The sequence below is a fragment of the Corythoichthys intestinalis genome, chromosome 1 (genome assembly GCF_030265065.1).
Source record: "Corythoichthys intestinalis isolate RoL2023-P3 chromosome 1, ASM3026506v1, whole genome shotgun sequence".
NCBI classification, from domain to species: domain Eukaryota; kingdom Metazoa; phylum Chordata; class Actinopteri; order Syngnathiformes; family Syngnathidae; genus Corythoichthys; species Corythoichthys intestinalis.
Genome location: NC_080395.1, coordinates 39,749,195 through 39,762,496, shown reverse-complemented (window position 1 = coordinate 39,762,496; position 13,302 = coordinate 39,749,195).

The following is a 13,302-nucleotide window of genomic DNA, read 5'->3' as shown; positions in this document are numbered from 1 at the left end:
GGAGTAGATACCTTATGCCTAACTGCTCAAAAAAGCCTCTTGCACTCATATTCCAAATCCAACAGGAAATCTGGTATTTTGGATCGAATGTGAAATTTTTATCGGTTCACAGTAGTTTACATTTGGAGGCTTGAACATGCACGAAAACTCACCAAAATTTGCACATTTATGCAACTTTGCGTAAATTTTGATAATCTACGAAAAAAAATAACGAAATGGCTCAGTGGCGCCCTCTGTAACATTTCAAAAAGGCCTCTTAAATTAGGTTTTTTCTACGTAAAACAATGACATTTGGGGAGTCGATACATTGTGCAAAACTGCTCCAAAAAGTCTCTTGCACCCATATTCCAAACCCAACAGGGAGTCGGAAATTTTGGATCAAATGTGAAATTTTATTGATTTACATTTGAGACCTTGTCACCGAGGGAAATAGTTGAATTGTCTTCAAAATTGGTCAGACTATTCAGGAGACATATGAGATCTTGAGTTTTCAAAATGGTGAGTTTTTATTCAAGGGTCTGACCTGGGTGTGGTCCCAAAGTCCGCCATTTTTGGGCAAAACACCAAATTCAGAAAATGATTAAAAACTCTGTCATACAACGTTCAATCTTTTTCACATCTAGCATGTATATGAGATATCCCAGCCTGAACACGACTGCATTGAAATATTACCCATTAGGCCTGGCGCCCCCTAGTGGAAACAGGAAATGGTCTTCTTTACGAGACAGGCTCCTCCTCCAAGAGAAAAAAATCTATTGACCTCAAACCTGTTTCAGGGGAGCCTCAAGACATGTGTTCAGGTTCCTGATGAAAAATATTGAGGTTTCGTTGAAGCGGAGAGGTCCAAACCAGAAGTGAAAATGACCATCGACAATTTCTCGTCAAAAACTTTAAACAGTCATAACTCGGCAGATATACAACATATCCGCGCCAAACTTCCCATGTTTGTTGAGATTTATACCCTGAATGGTCTGGTAAGGGTCATTTGCATCAACTCTACAGTGCCAACTAGTGGCGACAGAAAGAAGTTTTTAAAAAAGACCTCTCCTATTGGGTTTTTTCAACGTAGAGCAATGAGATTTGGGGAATAGATAACTTATGCCTACCTGCTCCAAAAAGCCTCTTGCACCCATATTCCAAATCCAACAGGAAATCAGGTATTTTGGATCGAATGTGAAATTTTTATCTGTTCACAGTAGGAGTTTACATTTGGAGGCTTGAACATGCACGAAAACTCAACAAAATTTGCGCATACATGCGGCTTAGCGTAACGTTTGATAATCTTACAACGTTACGAAAAAATGTAACAAAATGGCTCAGTGGCGCCCCCTTTAATTTTTCAAAAAGGCCTCTCCATTTAGGTTTTTTCAACGTAGAATGATGAAATTTGGAGAGTCAATACCTTGTGCAAAACTGCTCCAAAAACTCTCTTGCACGCACATTCAAAATCCCACAGGAAATCAGGTATTTTGGATTGAATGGGAACTTTTTATCGATTTACAGTTTGCACATTTGAGACCTTGGCACCTAGGGAATTAGTTTGATCATCCTCAAAATTGGTGAGACTGTTCATGAGGCATATGAAATCTTAATTTATCAAAATGGTGTGTTTTCATTCACGGGCCTGACCTGGGCGGGGTGCCAAAGTCGGCCATTTTTTCAGCAAAACACCGAATTCGGAAAATGACTGATAACTCCCTCATACAACGTTCAATCTATTTTAAATCTGGCATGTGTGTGAGGTATCCCAGCCTGTGCAGGACAAGATTGAAAATTTACAAATTGTGCCTGGCGCCTCCTAATGGTAACAGGAAATGCCCTTTTTTACGGGACACACTCCTCCTCTAAAGGGAAAAAAATCAATCAACCTCAAACCTGCATAAGGGGAACCTTAAGACATGTGTTCAGATGCATGATGAATATTATTGAGGTTTGGTGTAAGCAGAAGGGTCCAACAGGAAAGTGATAATGACTGTCACCATTCTGTCTCTCCACACATTTTGAACAGTCATGACTTGGCAGATATACATGATATCTGCTCCAAACTTCCCATGCTTGGTGAGAGTCTTACCCTGAAGAGTCCAGTAGTGGTCATTTGCATCAACTCTGTAGCGCCAACTAGTGGCAGCAGAATCTGTGGCCATTGCATGCTTGAAAACTCAAAACAATTTCTCATCCCAAAAAAAGAAGCGAGTTTAAAGCATGTTAGGTTCTAATTAGATGATTAGAGGGGGGCTGTCTGCCACCACCCCGTCCTGTGTGACGTCCGAGTTGCGCCAAAGTGCGAGGGCCCGTTCAGTCCTGCTTGCAGGCCTAGTTATTATTGTAACATTGGCAAAGAAGTCGCCAGCTTGTGCAACAGAACACGGCTACTGTTCGCTGTAGCCAGCGCCAACAACAACAGAACATGAAAAGAGAACGATAAAACTTCCCACTATTCTGCGCCTCACTCTCATCTCTCACTCTTTCGTCAGTCACATGGTGCGTTCAGGAACAGCATGCAAAACACAACCACCACATTAGAACCCGATTCGTTACATTATTATTGTTTTATTATTATTTCAATGGTACCTCGACATACGATCGCTTCGACACACGATCTTTTCGACATCCGACATAAAATTTGACTCGCCGTTTGTTTCTACATCCGACGACATGCTCGACATACGACGACATGACAGTGCCGCAGACGGACGCGCGGTGGATTTCTCTTGTGAGAGAAATCAACACAGATTTCAAAAAGGTTGGTACAGGTGGTGAAACAAGGAAAAGGTGACGCTTACAATTGAACTGAAGATGCAAATGATAGAAAAATATGAGCGTGGGGTGCGCATCTGTGAACTGGCTCAACAATACCGTAGAAGCCGTAGAATGTGTACAATCTCCACGGTCCTCCGACGACCTCCGTTCGCCAGCATAATCAGTTAAGGTGACAATTATTATTGTGGTAACACCGCCAAAGAAATCGTCAGCTTTGTCATGTTTTTATCATTTACTTCAGAACTTGTCCAACACAATACACCAACTGCCCGCCGCAGTTGACAAAACATTAAAGTTTAACAAAACATTAAAAGTGAAAGTAAACTCTCAACCGCACCACTCCCTATCTCTGTCACACCAGCGATGCGGTGCTTTCAGGTACAACACGCAAAACACATCCGCCACATTAGAACCCAATTCCTTACATTATTACAGGAATTGTTATTATTTTATGATTCCGTTTTTTTATTGATAATTTATTTGTTTTGCTATGTATAATTGTCATTTGTAATAGTACCAGCAGTATTTATTAAGGATTTAGTATAGGGCAGGGGTGTCCAAACTTTTTGCAAAGGGGGCCAGATTTAGTGTGGTAAAAATGTGGGGGGCCGACCTTGGCTGACGTCCTTTACGTAGAACAATATATATATGCAAATTTTAGCAAGCCATTCTGTGTGTCACATTTGCTTTATTATTTTTTCAAATTAATAATTTCAACAGTCTGGCAACTAGCCTTTGTGGCGTACTCTTTCGAATCTCGGGCTCTTGCGAAATACTGCTGCTTTGAAATTAAACTAGCTTCAAGTTGCTTCAATTTATCACTACTAAGCATGTGCCGGTTACTGGTTTCACGGTTTACTGTGGTGTGAAAACGTCGCGGTTTCAAAACCAATAAAATTTTCCGTCAGACCGTAGTACGGTATTCGCTATTTTTCATGTGTCAAAAATGCAGCCAATAGTGGCTTGGCGCGGCAGCGCTCACCCCCTCCCGTTTGTTGCTATGTATGAAAGTGACGCTATCGGCTAGACAGCCAGCGAACCCTAAAACAAATACTCCAAACATAAGGCGTACTTTTTCTTCAATTTATTGAGCTCTCAAATCGTGGTAAGTGGAATATACAAAATGAATACATTTAAAACATTGTACAATTGTATTTTTCCATGTGTGAGTAGCTTCAACAGATTAGCACCATGAAAAACTACAAAACACACATTTTCCTTTCAAATTTAATATACAAACTAACTAAAAGCTTACAAAGACGAATGTTAGCCTAGGCTTAGCTGGGAGAGCAACTTCGTCGAGTGTTACAGCCGCAGAGTGAGAAAACAAGCATGATTCGCTTGAATGAAGGGGTAAAGGCGATAGCATCAAAGATTGCTTATTGCGAAAGATGCTCTTGCCCAAAGCACAAATCCACGTTCGCTGGATCAAGGAGAGGTCTCACTCCCAATGTTTTTTTGTTTGTTTGTTTGTTTAGATGAAACCTTTCCACAACAATATTTACACTTTAAACCAGACATGTCCAAAGTCCGGCTCAGGGGCCAAATGCGGCCCATCCGGCCCCCAGCCTCAGTCATAAAATGAATAGCGTCTGGCCCACACATAGACTTAATAAATTGGTCAACAGTACTGCTACCAGCATATGAAATAGCTTACACACTAAATGCTGCTCCTCATTTACCCACTAAAAGGCAGCAGCACTCTTAAGCAACATTAGCACGTGTGACCCTTTACTCCCAATTTTCTAAAATGGCGACAATCAACAAAAAAAAAGAAAGTTGACTGCGACTGCCGACGCCTTAAGGATAGGTGGAAGTTGGACTAATTCTTCACAAAAATACGCAACAACCGTATCTGCCTCATTTGAAAAGAGACAGTCGCTGCTTTTAAAGAGTTCAATGTGAGGCGATATTATCAAAAAAGACACGCTGACATGTACAACAAGATTACAGGGAAGGTACGTAGCGATTAGGCATGTGCAGGTATGAGATTTTGACGGTACGATAACTGTGGGCAAAAATACCGCGGTTTCACGGTATCACGGTATTGCAATTATAGCTCCAAAACGTGTTATTTTGAGATGTATGCGTTACATTTTTTATTTTTTTCCCATTCAACAGTATTTTTTTTTTATTTTTCAGAACACAGTTGCAAATTGGAACATGAATATATTGTTAAAATAAATTATCAGTAAAAAAAAACAAATATTTTAAATAAAATTAAACTAAATATAACTTATAGACTATACCCACAGCCACAGCTCAAGTTGCTCAAGATTAGAGCAAGAACAAAATAATTTCTATAAAAAAGTAAAAACCCTTCTGAATAAAAATTTTTTAAAATTCTACTGCATGACTTTTTTTTGAGGGTGGAAAAACTCAAGTGAAGTTTCGCGATTTTCAGCCACTGTGTCAGCTCTAGTCTACAAGATGTCATGCCTTTGTGTTAAAAAACAAAGAATTCATAAGTTAATAAGTAAGTTAAAAATTTATAAGTTAGTTTAAAGTGTAAATATTGTTGTGGAAAGGTTTCATCTAAACAAACAAACAAACAAACAAAAAAACATTGGGAGTGAGACCTCTCCTTGATCCAGCGAACGTGGATTTGTGCTTTGGGCAAGAGCATCTTTCGCAATTAGCAATCTTTGATGCTATCGCCTTTACCCCTTCATTCAAGCGAATCAAGCTCGCTTTCTCACTCTGCGGCTGTAACACTCGACGAAGTTGCTCTCCCAGCTAAGCCTAGGCTAACATTCGTCTTTGTAAGCTTTTAGTTAGCTTGTATATTAAATTTGAAAGGAAAATGTGTGTTTTGTAGTTTTTCATGGTGCTAATCTGTTGAAGCTACTCACACATGGAAAAATACAATTGTACAATGTTTTAAATGTATTCATTTTGTATATTCCACTTACCACGATTTGAGAGCTCAATAAATTGAAGAAAAAGTACGCCTTATGTTTGGAGTATTTTTTTGGGGGTTCGCTGGCTGTCTAGCCGATAGCGTCACTTTCATACATAGCAACAAACGGGAGGGGGTGAGCGCTGCCGCGCCAAGCCACTATTGGCTGCATTTTTGACACATGAAAAATAGCGAATACCGTACTACGGTCTGACGGAAAATTTTATTGGTTTTGAAACCGCGACGTTTTCACACCACAGTAAACCGTGAAACCAGTAACCGGCACATGCCTAGTAGTGATAAATTGAAGCAACTTGAAGCTAGTTTAATTTCACAGCAGCAGTATTTCGCAAGAGCCCGAGATTCGAAAGAGACCACAAAGGCTGGTTGCGAGACTGTTGAAATTATTAATTTGAAAAAATAATAAAGCAAATGAGACACACAGAATGGCTTGCTAAAATTTGCATATATATATTGTTCTACGTAAAGGACGTCAGCCAAGGTCGGCCCCCCACATTTTTACCACACTAAATCTGGCCCCCTTTGCAAAAAGTTTGGACACCCCTGCTTTAAACTAACTTATACATTTTTAACTAACTTATTAAATTATGAATTCTTTATGTTTTTTAACACATAGGCATGACATCTTGTAGACTAGAGCTGACACAGTGGCTGAAAATCGCGAAACTTCACTTGAGTTTTTCCACCCTCAAAAAAAAGTCATGCAGTAGAATTTTTAAAAAATTTTATTCAGAAGTGTTTTTACTTTTTTATAGAAATTATTTTGTTCTTGCTCTAATCTTGAGCAACTTGAGCTGTGGCCGTGGGTATAGTCTATAAGTTATATTTAGTTTAATTTTATTTAAAATATTTGTTTTTTTTACTGATAATTTATTTTAACAATATATTCATGTTCCAATTTGCAACTGTGTTCTGAAAATTTTTTTAAAAATACTGTTGAATGGAAAAAAAAAAAAAATTAACCCATACATCTCAAAATAACACGTTTTGGAGCTATAATTGCAATACCGTGATACCGTGAAACCGCGGTATTTTTGCCCACAGTTATCGTACCGTCAAAATCTCATACCTGCACATGCCTAATCGCTACGTATCTTCCCTGTAATCTTGTTGTACATGTCAGCGTGTCTTTTTTGATAATATCGCCTCACATTGAACTCTTTAAAAGCAGCGACTGTCTCTTTTCAAATGAGGCAGACACGGTTGTTGCGTATTTTTGTGAAGAATTAGTCCAACTTCCACCTATCCTTAAGGCGTCGGCAGTCGCAGTCAACTTTCTTTTTTTTTGTTGATTGTCGCCATTTTAGAAAATTGGGAGTAAAGGGTCACACGGGCTAATGTTGCTTAAGAGTGCTGCTGCCTTTTAGTGGGTAAATGAGGAGCAGCATTTAGTGTGTAAGCTATTTCATATGCTGGTAGCAGTACTGCTGACCAATTTATTAAGTCTATGTGTGGGCCCGACGCTATTCATTTTATGACTGAGGCTGGGGGCCGGATGAAATTTGTCCACGTGCCGCATTTGGCCCCCGAGCCGGACTTTGGACATGTCTGGTATAGGGTTTTGGGCTGTGGAACGAATTAATATAATTATACTGTATTCTTATGGAAAAATCCCGCTTGACTCACGACCATTTCGTCTTAAAAAACACGTCTTGAAACGAATTAAATTCGTATGTAGAGGTACTACTGTATTCCCTTTTGTCCACTTCCAAAAGCATGCAATAAACAGCATATTATGACAAAACTCTTTCCGCCACGATTATTTTCTAAAATGGTTGACCATTTTTAGGTAGACAGAGTGGGGCAAATAATTATTTAGTCAACCACTAATTGTGCAAGTTCTCCCACTTGAAAATATTAGAGAGGCCTGTTATTGTCAACATGGGTAAACCTCAACCATGAGAGACAGAATGTGGGAAAAAAACAGAAAATCACATTGTTTGATTTTTAAAGAATTTATTTCCAAATCATGGGGGAAAGTAAGCATTTGGTCAATACAAAAATTTCATCTCAATACTTTGTGATGTACCCTTTGTTGGCAATAACGGAGGCCAAGCGTTTTCTGTAACTCTTCACAAACTTTTCACACACTGTTGCTGGTATTTTGGCCCATTCCTCCATGCAGATCTCCTCTAGAGCAGTGATGTTTTGGGGCTGTCGTTGGGCAACACGGACTTTCAACTCCCTCCACAGATTTTCTATGGGGTTGAGAGCAGGAGACTGGCTAGGCCACTCCAGGACCTTGAAATGCTTCTTACGAACCCCATCCTTTGTTGCAATGGCTGTGTGTTTGGGATCATTGTCATGCTGAAAGACCCAGCCACGTCTCATCTTCAATGCCCTTGCTAATGGAAGAAGATTTTCACTCAAAATCTCTCGATACATGGCCCCATTCATTCTTTCCTTTACACGGATCAGTCGTCCTTGTGACTTTGCAGAAAAACAGCCCCAAATCATGATGTTTCCACCCCCATGCTTCACAGTGGGTATGGTGTTCTTTGGATGCAATTCAGTATTCTTTCTCCTCCAAACACGAGAACCTGTGTTTCTCAAAAAGTTCTATTTTGGTTTCATCTGACCATAACACATTCTCCCAGCCCTCTTCTGGATCATCCAAATGCTCTCTAGCGAACCGCAGACGGGCCTGGACGTGTACTGGCTTCAGCAGGGGGACACGTCTGGCAGTGCAGGATTTGAGTCCCTGGCGGCGCATTGTGTTACTGATAGTAGCCTTTGTTACTGTGGTCCCAGCTCTCTGTAGGTCATTCACTAGGTCCCCCCGTGGGGTTCTGGGATTTTTGCTCACTGTTCATTATCATTTTGATGCCACGTGGTGAGATCTTGCGTGGAGCCCCAGATCGAGGGGGATTATCAGTGGTCTTGTATGTCTTCCATTTTTCTAATAATTGCTCCAACAGTTGATTTCTTTACACCAAGTGTTTTACCTATGACAGATTCAGTCTTCCCAGCCTGGTGCAGGTCTACAATTTTGTCTCTGGTGTCTTTCGACAGCTCTTTGGTCTTGGCCATTGTGGAGTTTGGAGTGAGACTGACTGAATTTGTGGACAGATGTCTTTTATACAGATAATAAGTTAAAACAGGTGCCATTAATACAGGTAACGAGTGGAGCCTCGTTAGACCTCATTAGGCCTTGTTAGAAGTTAGACCTCTTTGACAGCCAGAAATCTTGCTTGTTTGTAGGTGACCAAATACTTATTTTCCACTCTAATTTGGAAATAAATTCTTTTTAAAAAATCAAACAACGTGATTTTTCTAATTTTTTTTCCACATTCTGTCTCTCATGGTTGAGGTTTACCCATGTTGAAATTTACAGGCCTCTCTAATCTTTTCAAGTAGGAGAACTTGCACAATTGGTGGTTGACTAAATACTTATTTGCCCCACTGTATATTTACCTAGAAATAACCATTTCGATTAATACCCATTTTCGGCTTAATCTCTTGGATTTTAACATTTTAGCCAGATACTGTGTTTGAAAAGAATATCGCTAATTGACACTTTTGACCTCATTCTTTCCTTTTTACTGATTTAAATTTTGTAAAGTCTGACTTCTTTTATCCAGGAATCCTTTTGCTTGTAGACCAGCGTAATAAAATACAGAGCATCGCTCAATATGTAACACGTACTTTCAGGTTGTTTTTTTTGTTTTTGTTTTTTTTTTTGTCTTTTACATGACCTAAATTGAACACAATGATAAAGATTGAATTATTGGTCATTTTTATTTACGGGTCATTTTATTCTATATTGTTAACATTTCCCATTTTCTGTTTCAGCACAAGCACATACACTACAATAGATGCCTTATTTGATCAGTGTCATTGTTGTCAAGGTTCAACTTTGGTTTCGTGTAGAAGTTATATTTGAAACATTTGTATTTTGTTGTTTACCTGATTAGATTACATCCACACTCAGCACAGGACTGTTGTGGCTACATCCAATGTTTAAATAATTGGCAAATTACATGCTGCCCTTCAGCTAGGATGTCACATGCAGCGAAGAGCACCACACCTCCACAGCAAAGGTGAAAATGCAAAATAAATGAGTTTGCAGCATAACCAGGATTTCTCCTGCATATAAAATTTTGAGGTGGGCACCTCCAACTAATTTTGAGCTGCCTGCGGCTACGAAACCTTGGGCATCATGAAAACCGTTATCTGTTCAATGCTGCTGTAGTTGGGTGATATTTTTGACTGCATTGTATCTGACAGACTTGAAAGTTCAACCTTAAATCATTAATGGACAAGAAAAGAAGAACAAGTACCATACTCTCTTTTCTGTCACGGTTTGTATTTTTTAGTGCGTTTTGGTTTGGTTCTGTTTCTTGGATCTTAAAACGTCTTGACCTGTCCTTGTGATGACCAATTCATGTTACCTGTTGCTTCTATCTGGTCCTTGTGTGTCTGGCCAATCAGCTTCCCCTCTACCTATGTGCTCACCAAATTAATCTGGTCTCATTACACAACGACCTGTGCATTTAGGCTCCCTGGTTTAGTTCAAAAGGAGCAGTGTGATTTTCGTCCCGGCTGTGGAACGGTGGACCAGCTCTACACCCTTGGCAGGGTCCTTGAGTGTGCATAGGACTTCGCCCAACCAGTCTACATGTGTTTTGTGGATTTGGAGAAGGTGTTCGACTGCGTCCCTCGGGGAGTCCTGTGGGGGGTGCTTCAGGAGTACGGGGTACCGAGCCCCTTGGTAAGGGCTGTTCGGTCCCTGTACAGTCAGTCAGTTTGGTCCGCATTTCCGGCAGCAAGTCAGATTTGTTCCCAGTGAGGGTTGGACTCCACCAAGGTTGCCCTTTGTCTCCGATTCTGTTCATAACTTGTATCGACAGAATTTCTAGGCACAGCCAGCCAAAGTGTTAAGAGTGTCGGGTTTGGTGGCCTCAGCATTGCATCTCTGCTTTTTGCGGATGATGTGGTGCTGTAAGCTTCATCAAGCCGTGACCTCCAACTCTCAAGTGAGAAGTGATTTGGATGAATATCGGCACCTTCAAATCCCAGACCATGCTCCTCAGTCGGAAAATGGTGGCGTGCCCTCTCCGGGTCAGGGATGAGATCCTGCCCCAAGTGGAAGAGTTAAAGTATCTTGGGGTCTTGTTCACGAGTGAGAGTAGGAGGGAGCGGGAGATTGACAGGCGGATCGGTGCAGTGATGCAGTCCGTAGTAGTGCCAAAAGGCGAAGCTCTCGATTTACCAGTCGATCCACGTTCCTACCCTCACCAATGGTTACGAGTTATGGGTCGTGACCGAAAGAACAAGATCACGGATACAAGCTGCTGAAATGAGTTTCCTCCGCAGGGTGTCCGGGCTCTCCCTTAGAAATAGGGTGAGAAGCTCGGTCATCTTGGATGTACTCGATGTCGAGCCGCTACTCCTCTGCGTTAAGAGGAGCCAGTTGAGGTGGCTCGGGCATCTGGTTCAGATGCATCCTGGATGCCTCCCTGGAGAGGTGTTCCGGGCATGTGAACCGGCGGGAGGCCCCGGGGATGCACTGGAGAGACTATGTCTTTCGGCTGGCCTGGGAACGCCTTGGGATCCCACCAGAGGAGCTGGCTGAAGTGGCTGGTGAGAGGGAAGTCTGGGCTTCCGTTCTAAAGCTGCTGCCCCCGCGACCTGACGATGGATGGATGGATGGATGGATGGATGGATGGATGGATGGATGGATGGATGGATGGATGGATGGATGGAGGGAGGGAGGGAGGGAGGGAGGGAGGGAGGGAGGGAGGGAGGGATTAGTTCAATCCTTGTCAAAGTCATGTTTCTTTCCTGTGCCATCATCCTGCCTTGTTCTTATAAATTTTCAGAATTGTTTTTTCCAAATTTTTGCCTAATGCTTTTGGACAGATGCATAATGGCATTTGTTGCAAGTATATGAGACAGCTTATTACACAAATTTAAGGTGTTTACAGTAAAAAAAAATATATATGGGTATATATATGGGTGTTTTGTTGATGTCCTAATATTTATGGATCTTACTGTAATTGCCCAAAAGAACATGGACCCCAGAGAGCTGAAAAGCTGCTCCAAGTTATCATAAAATTGTTTCAAGCTAAACTGGTGGTGCTTAATTTGAAGGTTTAAACGTAAATTTTGTTATTCCATTTCATGCTTGTTGAACATATTATTTAATAAAGATAAAGAACAAAATCTACAAGTACAAGGAAACATTCACACTTGTATCAAATTTTCACTATTTCTGCCCCCATTTTGAGCCAGAAAAAACTCTAGTAAGGTAATTAAAGCTATAGATTCCACTACTTTTTTCCCCACTGATGGGGAAAAATGAGGTGCCTATTCGAGGAGAGGCCCATATTTGTTTTAATGGACAAAGCACCTAGCGATTTATTAAGACATAGTGTCAATTAGTTTGGAAGCTGCAATTTGATAATACACTGTATTCAATCCATTTTGATTATTTGCAACATGAAAAATAATTTGTATATATATTAAAGGGATGTTTTTTTTTTCATACAGTTGTTGGAATTCAACTGTGTTACATACACTGCCAATTTGTGACACCAAGAATGCACACATCTTATTTACCTTACCAAACATGGTTAATCAATTTTTACTCTTAACTCCGTACCTAATTCAAAGGACGCGCCTGGTGCTGACATTGGTTTGTACGGTGCAATGCCGATCCCTGGTGGGAAGATGATGAAGTACATGTTCACCAGATACCATTCTGCAAATTAAAAATAAAGATTTGTGGGTACAATGAAGATAAAGTGTGCAAGAGTGCCCGCAAATTCAAATTTATGAATGAATGGGGTTCAACGCAAAATTATTAAAACATTCATCCATTCTCTCCAGCATTTGTTCTCATTACACTGACAGGTGAGCTCGAGCCGACCCCATCTGACTTTGTTCGAGGCCATTTCGTGATATATTTCAGTCAGTTTATTGTAATATTCTGTTGAATTCAAATTAGTGTTATGTTTTATTTTAGAAGGCTATTAGATGTGTGAAGTCGGCTAGTGCTTTCACACCAAACTCATTAAACATGGCTTCATAGAGCTTGTTTTGTGCACATGATATTGTAAAGCCTTCTACATATTGTTTTCACACACCTAGAAATGATCAAATTGCCCATATGGATATACAAGGTCTACCAGGAAAGTTCCATATTGCCAATGAAATCTAAGGTGGAACATTTTGACTAGTATATGATTATTCCATTTGGTGCAAAAACAATATAAATACATATGAGACATAACCTATTGAATGGTGGAAATTGTTTGAAATTTCTCTTGGTCTCGTTTTTCACATAATGTCTTGGTTATACACATAATGTCTTGATTTTGGGGTACGTAGACTTTTTACAACCGTTGTATGTGAAAGCATGCCTCAAAGAATTTCAATAGCTGGAGCCGAGTTGACAGAGACTCCAGGATGGTAATTAGAGAAAGCTAAGCTCATTGATTGTAGTATAGTTTAAAAATAAAAGAATAAATTGTTTTTAAAAAGCTGTTTATGTACCACAATGTCTAATGCCTACTCTACCATGTATTGATTGTGCGTCCTTGGTCTAAAGGGACGGGACTTGATAAGCATATGCTTCTCCCGTCAGCCCTTGTCTTTTCTTTGTTTTTTTTTTTGTTTTG